General features: G+C 35.7%; 1 long non-coding RNA gene, 5 other non-coding genes and 1 pseudogene across 6 annotated transcripts; all 7 read right to left on the reverse strand.

Annotated features, from left to right (window-relative positions):
* Positions 1-807: 807 nt before the first annotated feature.
* LOC149166320 (uncharacterized) lies at positions 808-4,960 on the reverse strand. The gene is made up of 2 exons (XR_016260839.1): positions 4,584-4,960; positions 808-3,398 (listed from the first exon to the last, which is right to left on the reverse strand). It is a non-coding gene; the product is annotated as an uncharacterized LOC149166320 (long non-coding RNA).
* LOC149166321 (small nucleolar RNA Z278) lies at positions 1,112-1,219 on the reverse strand (annotated as a pseudogene).
* LOC149166322 (small nucleolar RNA Z278) lies at positions 3,141-3,260 on the reverse strand. The gene has a single exon (XR_016261015.1). It is a non-coding gene; the product is annotated as a small nucleolar RNA Z278 (small nucleolar RNA).
* LOC149166323 (small nucleolar RNA Z278) lies at positions 3,315-3,433 on the reverse strand. The gene has a single exon (XR_016261018.1). It is a non-coding gene; the product is annotated as a small nucleolar RNA Z278 (small nucleolar RNA).
* Positions 3,966-4,085, reverse strand: LOC149166324 (small nucleolar RNA Z278). Its single transcript, XR_016261017.1, has one exon. It is a non-coding gene; the product is annotated as a small nucleolar RNA Z278 (small nucleolar RNA).
* On the reverse strand, positions 4,198-4,318 carry LOC149166325 (small nucleolar RNA Z278). Its single transcript, XR_016261011.1, has one exon. It is a non-coding gene; the product is annotated as a small nucleolar RNA Z278 (small nucleolar RNA).
* Positions 4,550-4,642, reverse strand: LOC149166326 (small nucleolar RNA Z223). The gene has a single exon (XR_016260998.1). It is a non-coding gene; the product is annotated as a small nucleolar RNA Z223 (small nucleolar RNA).
* Positions 4,961-15,419: the final 10,459 nt, after the last annotated feature.

Consider the following 15,419-nt stretch of genomic DNA (forward strand, 5'->3'; position numbering starts at 1 on the left):
TGTCTATCGTTCTTCTCCTCGATAGGTCTGGACTTTGCTTTTAGGGAGAACCTGTGAGATAACAAATTGTACATTCTTTCAATTTTGCTTGTTTGTGTCTGTAGTTCTTCTCCTAGATAGGTCTGGACTTTGCTTTTAGGAAGAACTTGTGAGATAACACTCTACATTCCTTCATTTGCATTTAAAAACACACTATCTGAAAATCCAAGCCATGGAAAATCACCATTTGCAACTCCAAATATTGGGAAAATCACCATTAGCAACTCCAAATATTGGGCAAATCACCATTAGCAGCACGTTATTACATTGAAACGTGCACCCTACATTCCTGATTGTAGAATGAATAGCAGTGTATACTCTTCCATTTGTGGCCATCAAAAGAGAACAAACACCAATGATAACAGTGAAACAAAAATGTTAACAAGACCAGCACGAAACCACTGGTATTTAAAAAGATAAAAAGACTCCAAAACAGGAAAAGCTTAGGTAAGCATTCAATTGTTCCATTGAGAAGTGATAGGAAGATCAAGTAGTTACTCCTATTCAAAAATCGAGTAGATAGTAGTAGAATATTATTGTGCCCAAGTCAAAAACCAATATTTCCATTGAAATGCAATGGCAATTCCAAGTAGGTTCTTATTGAATATCAAGGACTTGGAACCCATCTGCAACTTCAATCATTGATTTGATATTATCATGAGCCACTACGCAATACCTATGAAAAATATAGGTGGGGCAAGATGAAAATGGAGCATTAGTAATTTAGTCATAAAAGAAATCATTGTCAGATCATTCATCACCCCAAGATAAGCATTGCAAAACAATCTAATTGTTAGAAATAGACAAAATACATCATATATTCTTCTAATTGTGGCAAAAGAGGGCAAAAAATGATAACAGCAAAAAAGAAATGTTATCACTACCCTAAGGATCAGAGCAGAGTAATCGTCCATCAGGAAACCGTTCGTATTTAAAGAGAAAACAAAGAATCCGAAAATAAAAGCCTAAGTAAGCATTCAATGGTTTCATTGACATGCGATGGCAAGATCAAATAGGTACTCCACTTCAAAAATCTAGTAGATAGTAGAATATTATTGGTCGTTGGTAAAGAACCAATATTGCCATTGAAATGCAGCGGCAACTCCAAGTAGGTTCTCCTTGAATATCAAGGACTTGATCCATCTGCAACTCCAATCCTTGGTTTGATATCATCATGAGCCACTAACCAACACCTAAAACTATAGGTGGGCAAGATGAAAATCGACCATTAGTAATCTACTTATAGAGCATGCGCATAAAAATAAGATATAGGATTAAACACGATAGTTAGCAGAGCATTAAATACGATGATTGTCTCTCCGTATAATCCTACTTTTGTAACATAATTCTGTAATGTATAAAAGAAAAACAGACATAGCTTTAAAATGCTACAAGAAGCCCTTCTATTACAGTTACAATCAACTCAACTTCGAGAATAGAAGATAGACATGGATTCAAGGATTCATCTAGAATGGTTGAGAGAAATTGTTAAGAGGTTTTAATGTTTGATTCAATATATATATAATAAAAGGGGGTTACTTATGGGAATCATGATTGCTGTTAGACCAAAAACCCACAGTTTTTAGTCAATGATCGCATCACCAGAGATAGGAAGGATCCACGAGAGGTGGGAGTGTTGGATTATCCAATATCCAACAATCTCCCCCCAACGAGCCAGGTGTGTATCGAACTCGTGACCTACACTCTGATACCACTTGTTGGGAATCACGATTCCCAGTGTGATACCACTTGTTGGGAATCACGACTGTTATTAAACCAAATGATCACATCACCAGTCTGATGCCACTTGTTGGGGATCACGACTGTTATTAAAACAAATGATCACATCACCAGTCTGATATCACTGGTTGGGAATCGCGATTGTCATTAAACCAAATGATCGAACGATCGCATCGCCAGAGATAAGGACACACTGGGAAAGTTGGTTTATCCAATGTCCAACAGCCACCTGCCCTAAGTAAATTAACATATATTGAAGACATTAAGATATATTGATGAACTAATAAACACATTAAGATATATTGATAAACTAATGAACACATGTCAGACGGTGGTAAGGATAGGATAGGACCGTAAGACTCCTGGATGGAAATGAGAAGTAACAGCAACATCATTTCCCTTAATGATATGACATCAAATGGGTGCCAACCCAGTATAATTATTCAGAACCTAACCTTATTTTACAGGGACTACAAAATGCAGGGAGGTGGAAGAGTGCATACAGATGTCATCTGGCATTGGTCAAGAGGGTTGCCGGGCTAGTGTTGTTACTCATAATATCCTCTTCAGAAACATTTGACAAGAGAGTGTTGAACTGACGCAACTGATGGTTTGAAAAAGAATCTAAAGTGCCATACACAGCACCAGAACAATATGATAAGGCACGACTACATTCTACGGGATGACAATGGTGGTGGGATGCAGATAAAGGCAGTGTTTCCTAGAGGCAATTGATATTTAGCAAGAAATTACTGCGAAGGGAATATGAAGCAATTGATATTTTGCAAGAGATTATTGCACAGAGGGTACAGTTCAGACCACCTACTTTTTCCCGCCAACCAATTTATGGGTTTCACAACGACAAAAGGACAGACACGGAGCAATTAAATATACACTGATAACAGTTCACTGCAGAATGGGAAAGTGAGGCCTATATACTTTCTGACATGTTTTAATTCTGTACCACAGGCAAGGAAAGCAATTTGTAATATGCACTCCCTATAATAGGGTCTGTAATTTCTATTATAAAACTATATGCTCAAAAAGTACATTAGCTAAAACTATCAAGATCAAATGTATATTTGGAAAAGAGTTATTAAAGAGTAAGCTAGTGTGTTCTTAAAGATTCGGAACAAAAATACCCTGATGTTGAAAACCCTCAAGGCAATGCACCAAATTCATGTGGAAGCTTTGAAAGCTTTTTAATATTTACTTGATCACGGGGCAGCAAGCGCGAAAAAATGTTGCAAATACACTGAAGTATGTAATAATAAACCAGATAAGATCACCTTCAACTAGATCAACAAAATATTTGAAAGTACCCTCTTTTAAATAAATAGAAAGCATCCCCAAATTCAAAAGCCTCAGTAATGTCCAATGCTGTCATTGAGATGCAAAGGCCCGCCAAGTAGGTTCTCCTTGATTATATCAAGGACTTGGCACCATCTGCAACTCCAGATATTGAACAAATCATCATTAGCAGGTAATTACCAAAATTAGCCATCTCAACACCAGTGAATAGGAGAATTTTATGGGCATCTGCGAAAGCCAGTATTGCCATTGAAATGCAGAGGTAACTCCAAGTAGGTTCTCCTTCAATATCAAGGACTTGGGACCATCTACAACTCCAGATATTGAACAAATCATCATTAGCAGGTAATTACCAAAAATAGCCATCTCAACACTAGTGCATAGGAGAATTTTATAGGCCTCAGCGAAAGCCAGCCATTGAAATGCAGAGGTGAAGCCTATATACTTCGTGACATGTTTTAATTCTGCACCATGGGCAAGGAAAGCAATTTGTAATATGCACTCCCTATAATAGGGTCTGTAATTTCTATTATAAAACTATACGCTCAAAAAGTCAAAAAGTACATCAGCTAAAACTATCAAGATCACATGGATGTTTGGAAAAGAGTTATTAAAGAGTAAACTAGTGTGTTCTTAAAGATTCGGAACAACATTACCCTAATGTTGAAAACCCTCAAGGCAATGCACCAAATTCATTTTGAAGCTTTGAAAGCTTTTTAATATTTATTTGATCAAGAGGCAGCAAGCGCGAAAAAAAGTTGCAAATACACTGAAGCATATAATAATAAACCTGATAAGATCAACTTCAACTAGATCAACAAAATATCTGAAAGTACCCTCTTTTAAATAAATAGAAAGCATCCCCAAATTCCAAAGCCTCAGTAATGTCCAATGGTGTCATTGAGATGCAAAGGCCCGCCAAGTAGGTTCTCCTTGATTAGATCAAGGACTTGGCACCATTTGCAACTCCAGATATTGAACAAATCATCATTAGCAGGTAATTACCAAAAATAGCCCTTTGCAACTCCAGATATTGAACAAATCATCATTAGCAGGTAATAAACAAAAATAGCCATCTCAACACTAGTGCATACTAGAATTTTATGGGCCTCAGCGAAAGCCAGTATTGCCATTGAAATGCAGAGGTAACTCCAAGTAGGTTCTCCTTGAATATCAAGGACTTGGAACCATCTGCAACTCCATTCATTGGCCTTCTATCATCATCAGCTATTGACAATATCTAAAGTTGAAGGAATGATAAAAACCCTAATCGGCACGACCCCACCAACACGGAACCCAGACTATAAATTGGTAAGACCCCAGGAACATATTGGCGCATATCAGGAAATTCAAGCATCTATTAATTTGCTTCATTGCACGAATCATCATAAGATTACTAGTTGTCTTTTATAATACGAACATGGGTAACATAAACGACTAACAAATGCATGTACCGTTAAAAAGGCTCAGGAAAAATCCAGCATTTCACTCACTTAATAATCAGAAGCAGAACTGGCATTATAAAGCTGAAAGATCCTCATCATCGCCAACCAATGACCAAAAAAAGAAAAACCCGAGACATCAAAAACCCCCAACGAGCTTAAAAGATTTCTGAGCAAACCCATAACGGGTGTGACATGCCATCCACAAGTACATTTGCCACAGCTTCAGCATCCCGCAGTTCTACAGGGCAGTTTGTTCCTTCCCCTGCTCCGTCGTATGCTTATATGGTTTCATCTTAACCCCCAGCTCGACTTTTAATAAATCAGGGCGTACCCTTTTAAACCCTAACTGTTTAATTGTAGGATAGGTTATAGTTACAAATTTGAACACTATTGACATTTGCAGAAAAGCAGGGTCTCGTTTTTTACCATCTCAGGCTAAACTATCTCTATGCTTTTTGGATGGTGTTATATATTGTTTCTAAAGATGGAATATTTGTAAGCTATCTGGACAGTCATATTTTTTGTGGAAGTATCTCTATAATCCGCTGTTTCCGACTTTTTCTGAATTTGTTCTAGGATAGGTCTATGTACTCAGAACTTTATATTCTCTTAATATAATCCATGATGATTTTCTCTAAAAAAAAATCCTAGGCTAAACTATGTGTTGCGATTTTGAATATTTTACTTTATAAATTAATTATCTATAAAATTTTAAGGTGGGCGTTGGTTGGTTTTTTGGGTTTTTTTTTTAATTGAAAAGATGTGTAGTGAAATTTATTGCAGTGTTTTTTCACATTAAATCTCAGTGAATATTAATATTTTGCAAATTAATATTAATTAAATAACTTGTGTTTCTTCACAATAAATCTTAGTTAATATTAATATTTTGCAAATTAATATTAATTAGATAATTTATGGTTTAACAAGGATTATTGGAATTTTTATTTATTTAATTTTATTATAAGAGTTAATCTCCAGTGAGAGTATTAATTTTATGAGGAGGGGTTGAGGATGGAAATTATTTTGTGGAAATTAAACTATCCCAAGGTTAGTCCAAGTTTGATCAAGTTTGACCAAGTTTTCCACAATTTTGGTGATAGTCCAAGTTTGACCAAGTTTTCCACAATTTTGCACACAGCAGTCGGCTGCTACGCACCCCACTAGCGATCAAGTCCCGATTGAGGTGCTGCGCTGCAGCATATAAAAAGTTTCATTGAAGATTGCAATGAGATGTGATGTCAGCTTTGACCGATATGTAATATATGTACAAAAAAGAGGGTCCGTAAATGCTTCCACCGGGAACTAGCCCCTCCCATTTAAAAAAAATAATGAAGATTGTAATGAGATGTGATGTCAGCTTTGACCGATATGTAATACATGTACAAAAAAGAGGGCCCATAAATCCTTCTTCTGGGAACTAGCCCCTCCCATTTAAAAAAAAAAAAAAATTCCACAATTCGGTGATAGCATCCCATTATGGGTTGAGTGTTCTTTTTCCATCCAATAAATGGGTTGGCCTCATCCTAGTCACAAAAAACTAAAAAAAATGATAACATACATGGGTTGATTGTTCTTCTTCCATCCAATAAATGAATTGGTCCCGTTGTAATCACAAATATAAATAATAATTAAATTTGTATATGTCTATTAATTAAATTTAAATATGAAGTTTTTTAAAAATCACGAATAGTCGTTTTTTAAATTTATTTTAATACAATATAACGAAAACATCATAATACAATATAACGAAAACATCATCATTATTGAATATAAAGAAAACAAAAAATAAAGTGATGACACAAAAGCAACCCATGGGGCTTTGGATTGATGGTGTTTGGGTGCATTGTTAAGGGACTCCTTGCAATAGGTCATTAGTTCAAATCCCTTGTGAGTACTTTCATACAAAAAAAATAAAAATAAAGATAACAATAAATAAAATATTTATTTAAATTATTCTTCTATCTTTTATTAAAGATGTATTGGTATGCTAAATTATTTTTTAATTATTAATTAATTGTTTAAATTTATTTTGAAATTAATATTTAATTATATTCCTCTCTTTTAATCCTCTTTATGGAATATAATGACAACATCCTCATTATTGAATATAATGAAAACAATAGCATAAAAGCAAAAAAAGTTATCCCTTCCTATCTATCTTGGGATGAGTCATCACACTGATGAATAATGTTTTCAAGAACGCTCTAAAATGAAAGTGTAGTACATGTAAAACCCTAATCAATATATTAATACCTTCACATTTACACAATCATCTTGATAGGCTAATCAAATCAGGAATGTGCAACATTTATGATTTTAATACATTAACATTGCAGTTCATTTCTTATTAAATTAACAATTTGCCCATAATTCTTGCAATAACAACTAGCATATACCACCATTGGGAACACCCAATTTATTTTAACAATTCTAGATGTTTCATCCTCGAAAACGATACTCCCACTTCCATTTGCAGTGGTCAACCATGAATTTACATTTTCCGATGATTTACTCAATACAGATTTTGAATGTTTAATATCATGTTTCCATAATTTTACAATTGAAAGATTCGCACTTCCACTTCCATTTACATTGTCTCACCATACACACACACATTTCCGATGGTTTCCTAATCTAGATTAGTAATATTCAGACCCTGAGAATTAAAGATAATTTTTAGGATTTTTCCATTCACATCGCATAATATAACTGGATTTAGATGGTTTCAAACTTTCTTTGCCAATTTCCCATAAATCAAACCATGGGTTAGTAGCTTTCTATATGCCCTTAATAGTTATGGTTTGTATTGTATATTAGGCCTAAGAGAGATGACATTTTTCACAATTGGACTATGCCTTGTTGTAAATTATAATCACATTATACATTTGTTGAATCTAGGACATGATGCACTTATTTGGGATTTCCTGGTCATGGCCTTATAATTTTGCTCTAAATATAAATATTAAAGTAATACACTAGATAAAGGCACTATTGGACCTTTGCCCATTTATCAGGTTGTGAAAGCCCAAAATTTTCCAAAAAGTCATATTCAACCTTTTTACGATCTGAACCATAGTCTAATATTTTGAAAAATGATAGAGATGCGTAAAATTGGTTTTATTCTAGAAAAGGAATGTAGGACATACGTCAATAGGAAAATTTTAAGGTTGGATCAGAGTAGGAGCATATCTAATTGTCGACAAAAAAAAATTATTGACCTAACATAAGTTTAGAATAGCTCTCTAGCTCAAGGAATTTTATGCCTGTAAATAAGGTACATTAGAGAAAATTTTCATTGGCAAAACCATGGGTTATGAAAACCTGCACCCCAAAAATGCAAATGTTAAATTGACTATTTTGCCTCAATTTTATTTTATTTATTAATTTTATTTTCTTACTTTATTTTGTTTTTTTAATTTATTTTCATTTTACCTTTATTTGTATTTCTATGTAATTTGACCAAGTCAAAATGTTTAGATAACATAACATAAGAAGATAGGACATGACAAAATCTCTTCCATAGTTGTGCCTCTCGGTGCAACAAATTGAATTGAATCGGCTTCTTATTTTTATTATTACATTTTATTACTTTTTACCTTTTATTACTTTTTTAATTGAGACAACATTATGTTTTGTTATTATTATTTTTTTATCTAACATATCATTACAACATCTCATCTAAAGCATCATTACATCTCTCTTATATTGAGTTGTGGAGTGCCCCTTGGCATAATAATGGAGAGCACTCTCTTAGGGTTTAAGATATACTTTCACAAGGGATTATTAAAATTTATGGTTAAATTTAAGTGTTGTCTCTTCACATTTACGCTTTTTTGAGTGAGATAGATATATAGATGATAGATGGATGGATTTATCTTTATTAAATTTTCCACAAGACCATAGGTTCTATGGGACCAAGAAATAGTTAAGCAAGAAGGAACTTGTGATGTCCAGTTCCCGACTATAATATGAAACTATCATAAAATTAAGGATCATTTATTTTCCATCTTAGACTCTTCTTTGATAACCCTTTCCTTAATTGTATATGTCTCTTTACCAATCTTGTTATGTCCCCTATTTTTTCCTTTTGAAATGACACTTCCCAACCCTCATTGTGTGTGTTTTGGCCCTTTGCTATGCATGAGTATACAATGCAATGAAGAATGAAGTGTCATCATGTTTCCGCTTTAGCATTCCCACATATCCTACACAACCTTTCCTCTCATAGTTCCTTACATTTCTCCCATCTTCCCATTTCTTAGTTAAGCCATAACATGTTGTTTGACAACATGATGTGTTTAGTTTCAAATAGTCTTGAATTTGTATTTAACCCCATTGGTTGAAGTTTTCTATGTAGTATAGTTATCTCCTACTCAAATGTTTCTTCCATTTCCCCTTGTTGTAATATTTTTGGATATAGCATTTGAACTCTTTTCTATCTGTTGAGATAAATTCCTCTTCTATGCCCCAATCCTTAAGCTGAATTCTACACTAGGGGTCCCCTAATTTCTTCTGTCCTTTTTAATTCCCCTTAGGCAATTTTGGCTGGAAACCTCTTATTGTTCATCATTGTCATTTTTTCCCTATATAAAATTAATTTTCCAAAAGCTTCAAACTCTATTGGGTACAAACCCCACTTTGCAAGGATTATATAATATGGGTGTTGTGTTTTATAATTAAGTTGCTTAATATGGTGTTTTTGTACTCATTCTAACTACCTCCACTTACTTTTGGGTAGACTTGGCCCCAAATTTCACAACCATATAATAGCACTAGAGTAATTATGGTTTGGAGGAGGGAACGCCACATCTTTGAGTCCCATGTCTCCACTAAGCTAAATTTATTTTGGAGTATAAAGAGAGGGCCCCTGGAGTTCTTTTTGTGTTCATTTATCCCAACTCAAATTTTCATTGAAATGAAACCCCAAGAGTTTGTATTCTTGGGTTACTTTCAATAGAGCTACACCATAATTAATTTGGGGCTACATTTTTCTTTTTTTAAATCAAGATATGTCACTAACTTGGTTTTTCCCATGTTCATGCATATTCTAGCCTCTATGAAAAAGGTTTATAAGGCTTTACAATGAAATTGCAAGTTGTGTACTTCTTTAACCATGAGTTTTATGTCATCCGCATAAATCAAGAACTTGACAATAATTCATGGAATATTCACAAGCCCCCAATTTTCATGTTTATCTAATATTTTTGCTTTTTTATGTAGAGGCTAAAAAGTGTGGGGGAGAAAGAAAAACATTGCTTTACCCCAATGTCACGATTGAAAGTTTTGGGTAGCCCTTCATTGGTCTAGATTTTTTCATTTGCGTCTTCGTAAAGTTAGTGTATTGCTACCTTCCAACAATTTGGGACCCCTAATCTCTCAATATAGTGTCAAAGAATCTCTTGAAATCAACAAAAAATATCATAAATATTTTCCTTTTTTATCACTAGTTGTCTCTATTATATGCCTGAGTGTGATGCAATGACCTATGAAGGGGTGCTTCAAATTAGAAATTGTTGAGTGCGAAATCCCACTTATTAACTTTCTTTCCATAGCCCCACCCATCAATTTAGCAAACATTGAGTTGATCATGATAACCATGTGATTCCTTAGGTTGTTTTTGTATTCCCCTTTAAGAATGGGAAAAATTAAGCGTGTTTCCTAGTTGTTTGGAAATCCTTCATTAACCATTTGGTTGAGGATGCTTGTAATGTTCAGACCCCACTTTAGGAATTCCACTTGCAACCCATTGATGTCCATTGCTTTCCTAGTTGCCATATTTTAATGTGTGTCCATACATCCTCCTTGACGAAAACATCCTTAATTATGCTAATTTGTTGTGGTTGTTGTCTCGTTGTCAAGATTTTGTAAGGTTTTTGACATGGGACAACCACTATGTAACACCCTCCTCCCACATTTACCCAAGCTAACTAGTCCACTAGGGTAAACATGTGACGAGATGATACTATGATGTGATTCTACTCCCCAAGTATAGTTAAGGACGTAGAACTAAAAAACACAACCAAACTGACCTTCCCCATGAGCTACAAACCCTTCAGGAGGTAACCAACCCTTCTAGGTGCTTAACCCTAGAGACAACTTATCTTTTTACTGTCCTAGAGCCTTAGTCCCTCCCAAGACAAGGCATGCATGTGACCAAAGCCTTCCATTTTCTCCCGTAACAAGGCATGCTGGCGATTGTGGAATTTTCCATGACATTTTGAGCCAGTGACCCTGGATTTTGTGCCACTTTTTCAAGCCCAGGATTTAGGCCACTACCCAAAACTTCATGAAACTTCCAGAAATGATAAATGACATTGAAGCAAAGGTACTAATTCTAGAGTGCTCCAAGAATGCTCTAAGTGTCCAAGAGTGAGAGAGAGAGAGAATAGAGAGAGAGCTCCAAAACTGAACTAACAAAAGGTACCAATTAATCCTCATAAGCCTTTTTATTAATGAGGCCTCTATTTTCTTCAATTTTCCATTATTTTCCTTCATTTTTCTCCTCACATGCAACCTGTGACCTTTCACCTTCCTTTTCTCCTAATTTCCTTTATTTTCATAAATAAAATGCTAATTAATATCTCATGCCTTTGTCAATTTCCTTAGCCATAATAAACAAAATGAACACTCACACTAGGATGTTTTTTTTCCAACATTCAACTTGGAATATGTGTCCCATGACCTTGGTTATTATTTTTCTTTTATTAACTTTATTTACATGGAATTTTTACCAGGGTTGTCACAGAACCCTTGCCCTTGGGGGAACATTCTCCTCAGTGTTCAATGACACCTACAACCAACAAGACTGTTGAGAAGCAAAACATACTGCCCATGGAGTGTTATAACTTAGTTCGATGCAATATTTATAATGATCAACCTACTGAGAAGCAAACCAACATGACAACATAACAACATGACAATCATGACGACATGACACCCATACCACTTATTGGAGCTTTATAACACAACTCATTGCAGTATTTACCTCCTATACATATGTACATATACAAAATACATCACACCAAAACATATACCAAAAATATTCGCTCAACCAACGAATAAAGAAGGATACATAACCCACATCTAATCCGCCATCTCCCATGTAGCTTCATCGGGCTCAAAGTGCTTCCACTACACTTTAACCTGCTTGATTGCTTGGTTTCATAGCATGAGCATATTTTTTTCAATACACTAAGGTTTCGGCTGGAATTCTCCATCTGGCTCCACCTACAATATAGATCAATCAATCACGTGATCAACATCTTTAACATAATTCTTAAGCAATGACACATCATGGACTTTCATTATCGGAGGCAATGCAAGTTGATATGCTATTGGTTCAATCCTTTCAAGAATCTTGAAATGTCCACAAAACCGAGGTGCTAGGTCGGCACATGATCCAATCCTCAAGGAGATATTCTTGGGCTTGATGCGCAAATACACATGTTCCCCAACCTGAAACTCCATAAACGACCTATTATGATCTGCATAACTTTTTCTTCCTATCTTGTGTTGCCTTTAGATTCTTTTTTATTACCTGCATTTCTTGTTCCATCTGTGCCAACATATCTGGTCCAATCGACCACCTGTTAACTGGATCACTCCGACTGATGAGAGTATTACAATTCTGCCCATATAGTGCCTCGAACAAACTCATCCTTAGTGGCTCTTGATATCCATTGTTGTAAGCAAACTAAATGAATGGAAGGTACTCTTCCCATATCCTCTGGTGATGCATCACATACATCCTCAACATGTCCTCTAATATCCTGTTGACCCTCTAATCCAAAATGGATTCAGTTTTGCCTCCATATCAAAGTCTTCAAATGTAGATGAAAGTGGTATTAGAGCAGCGAAACACAGTCGTCGGATCAATCAGATCAATGAACGAGAGTGAGGGAGATAGACGGCTAGGATTAAGTCGCACAAAATAAAGTTAAGAAATGAAAAGATCAGATTAAGCATGTGGGTAGTATTTGGCAAGTGGTAAACAGTTTCTCGTTCGCCCTAAAGGCTAGAAATGGTATTTCTAAAATTCACCGCGATTAACCTTAGCGTGTGACACATAGCACAAGAAAACCACTTTTCTCACGTGCTCTTGATCTGATATCGGTCGTGCAAGAATCTGCGGGAGATTGCGTGATAACCGTTCGATTGGATGGGTCACATCGATGGTGGATTTCGTCTGGGCTAGTTGGCGAGTGGACGATGTGATAGACTTTGAATCACGTGGGATTGATCGACGGTGAAGATTGGCCAAGATAGTTGGCGAACGGGTGACGCGTGTTTGGTCAATTTAGAGTGTTCTAAATTGCTATATTAATTGTCAATCCGGGAGTCGTAAACTGTTGAAGTGCGGCGCACTATATGTGCAAGATAACCTATTTCTTACTTTTTGTCGTTTTTGGTTTTTATTTTGTTTTTGGGTTTATCTTCGTTGATTTCCTAATGTGAGATGGAAATTCTAAAGACAAGTATGGATACAAATGTTCAAGGCAATGATGTCCTTTAAAATGATTTCCAAAACTTCAAACTTTTCAAAAAGGCTTTAAAACATGCAATGATGGAATTAATTCCTAAAAGAGAATGAAAATGTGCCACTATTCTAATTAAACAAACAGTGAACTATTGATCATGAAACCATTATCCTTGTTGCTGTATAAATACAAAAGAAACTGTACTCAAATAAATCAAAAAATTGCAAGCAAAGTAAAGCTAAAATCAAATTACATCAACTCATATTCTGACCCCTCACCATTAGTCTCGCTATGGCTTTCGGAGGTAATCATAAACAACTTGAGCAATCTGATATCTAATTTGCAGAAAATAAAACTAATATCAAATTACACACTCATACTTCAATCCCTCACCATTAGTCTCGCTATGGCTTTCGGAGGTAACTGATAATGACATGAGCAATTCAATAACTAACTTGCAGAAAAATAAACTAATATCAAATTACACACTCATACTTCAATCCCTCACCATTAGTCTCGCTATGGCTTTCGGAGGTAACTGATAATGACATGAGCAATTCAATATCTAATTTGCAGAAAAATAAACTAATATCAAACTACACACTCATATTTCAATCCCTCACCATTAGTCTCGCTATGGCTTTTGGAGGTAACTGATAATGACATGAGCAATTTAATATTTAATCTAACTAATAAAGCAAATGAACAAAACTGAAATAAATAAGACAGTGCTGGAATTAAAAAAAAACTAAGAAAAATAAATCAGCAGAAAGATAAGACTGATTCCATGTCATTAGTCATTGTGAAACTATGTGCAAATGCCCGGGCTGCCTACTGTAATCTAGAACAAACACATTGATCAGTTAACAGCAATATAAAGCATGTAAAATTATGGACAAAAATAACACGTTAATACCATAAGAAATGCAATATATACAAGTGAATAATTATGGCATAATGAACGTAAAGAAACACAGCATGAAAATGTACAGCAGTATGAAACAAAACCTCGGTGTGTACAGGGGCCCTCTGCACAACCTCGGGCAACAGCTATCAACCACGAATTATGCTTATGAACAGAGTCTTCTCATGTATTCAAAACGCAGTCATAACAAAGAAATAATGTCACGGCACAGTGGGCTTTCTTAACAGCAAAATTACATTACCAAGACTAACTACTATGCATATGGAAATGCATTATTTATAGCAAACGTTTACATAACTGATTTCCTAAGAACTGCACTGACAGAGGACACGTGAACAACGACGTCCAGGGATCTAGCATCATGGCTGCCGTGGTGATTAAATCTATTGAGGGTGGCTGTTGGATTCGCCTTATGGAGTAGTCCACAGGTGTTGATATGTCCCCAGAGATCTAGGAACGGCCACGCAATGTCTTCACGTGTTGAAAAGTGGAGTCTTGTTACCATATGACTCTTCTGTTGACCACCGCTTGACCCCTGTTGACTACGGCCTCCTTTGATGAATTCGACTGAGCCAATAGGACTCGGTCCATGTCCACGTCATTTCCAACTTGCCCATGTGGCTCGATTTGCCTGAAGACACCTGCAATATAGACTTTAACAAAAAGGCTGCAGAAAGTTGAACTGGCTGCGGAAAGTGACAAGATTCTGCAGCTCAATGAGAAAAAATCTAATTCAAACAACAGACACAAAACATAGTTAGGAAACCACTTTATGTGCTCTTTTAACTCAATATGCAATGATGTTGACAGCTTAGGAGGTCCAAGTAAATGGAAAAAGTCTAGAAAGGTGTATAGGAAAGATGCAATTTTGGGGCTCAACAACGCGATAGCCGTTGGATCGGTATGATAAACTTGTATTTATTTTGGTGTCGGGATCTCTGCCTCAAAAAGGTCAGACGGTCAGGGTCAACCTGACGGCCACCAATCCTTTGATTTTATGTTATCGCATTATTCCACATTCACCGTAAATTACAACTATATATGGGATATCAATACCATATCACAAAACAAAACCGATATGCCAAAGGGTGGGACTTGGTTAACCAAGCCACCAATTTAATAAACCATTGCAAGTGTCGAACCTGCCCTACCACCAGCGCGCAGACCGAGGTGGTTTTATGCAGGCAAAAGGTTGTTTTTCCAAACAGAGGGTGGTTTTGCAGGGACAAAGGTGGTTTTGGACCATTCTAGGGGGTCTGGAGGTCATAGTGGCCAAATATGGTCGAGTTTATACTTGTTTGACTCGAAATCTCGAGCTGAATGTAGTGGTTATGTTAATTTTCTTATTTGAGACTCTGTTTTCAAGCTCATACCTGTAACAACAATTTGAAGACAAAATAAAGAGGTCAGCACTGGAAGCAAAAGGACCAGGAGACGTAGCTAGAAAGTTTGGTGAACTCATTTATTAAATTTGGATGTGTT

Source organism: Pinus tabuliformis, chromosome 5_1 (assembly GCF_031772625.1).
Source record: "Pinus tabuliformis cultivar Carrire ecotype Pingquan chromosome 5_1, CPIR1, whole genome shotgun sequence".
Lineage (NCBI taxonomy): Eukaryota > Viridiplantae > Streptophyta > Pinopsida > Pinales > Pinaceae > Pinus > Pinus tabuliformis.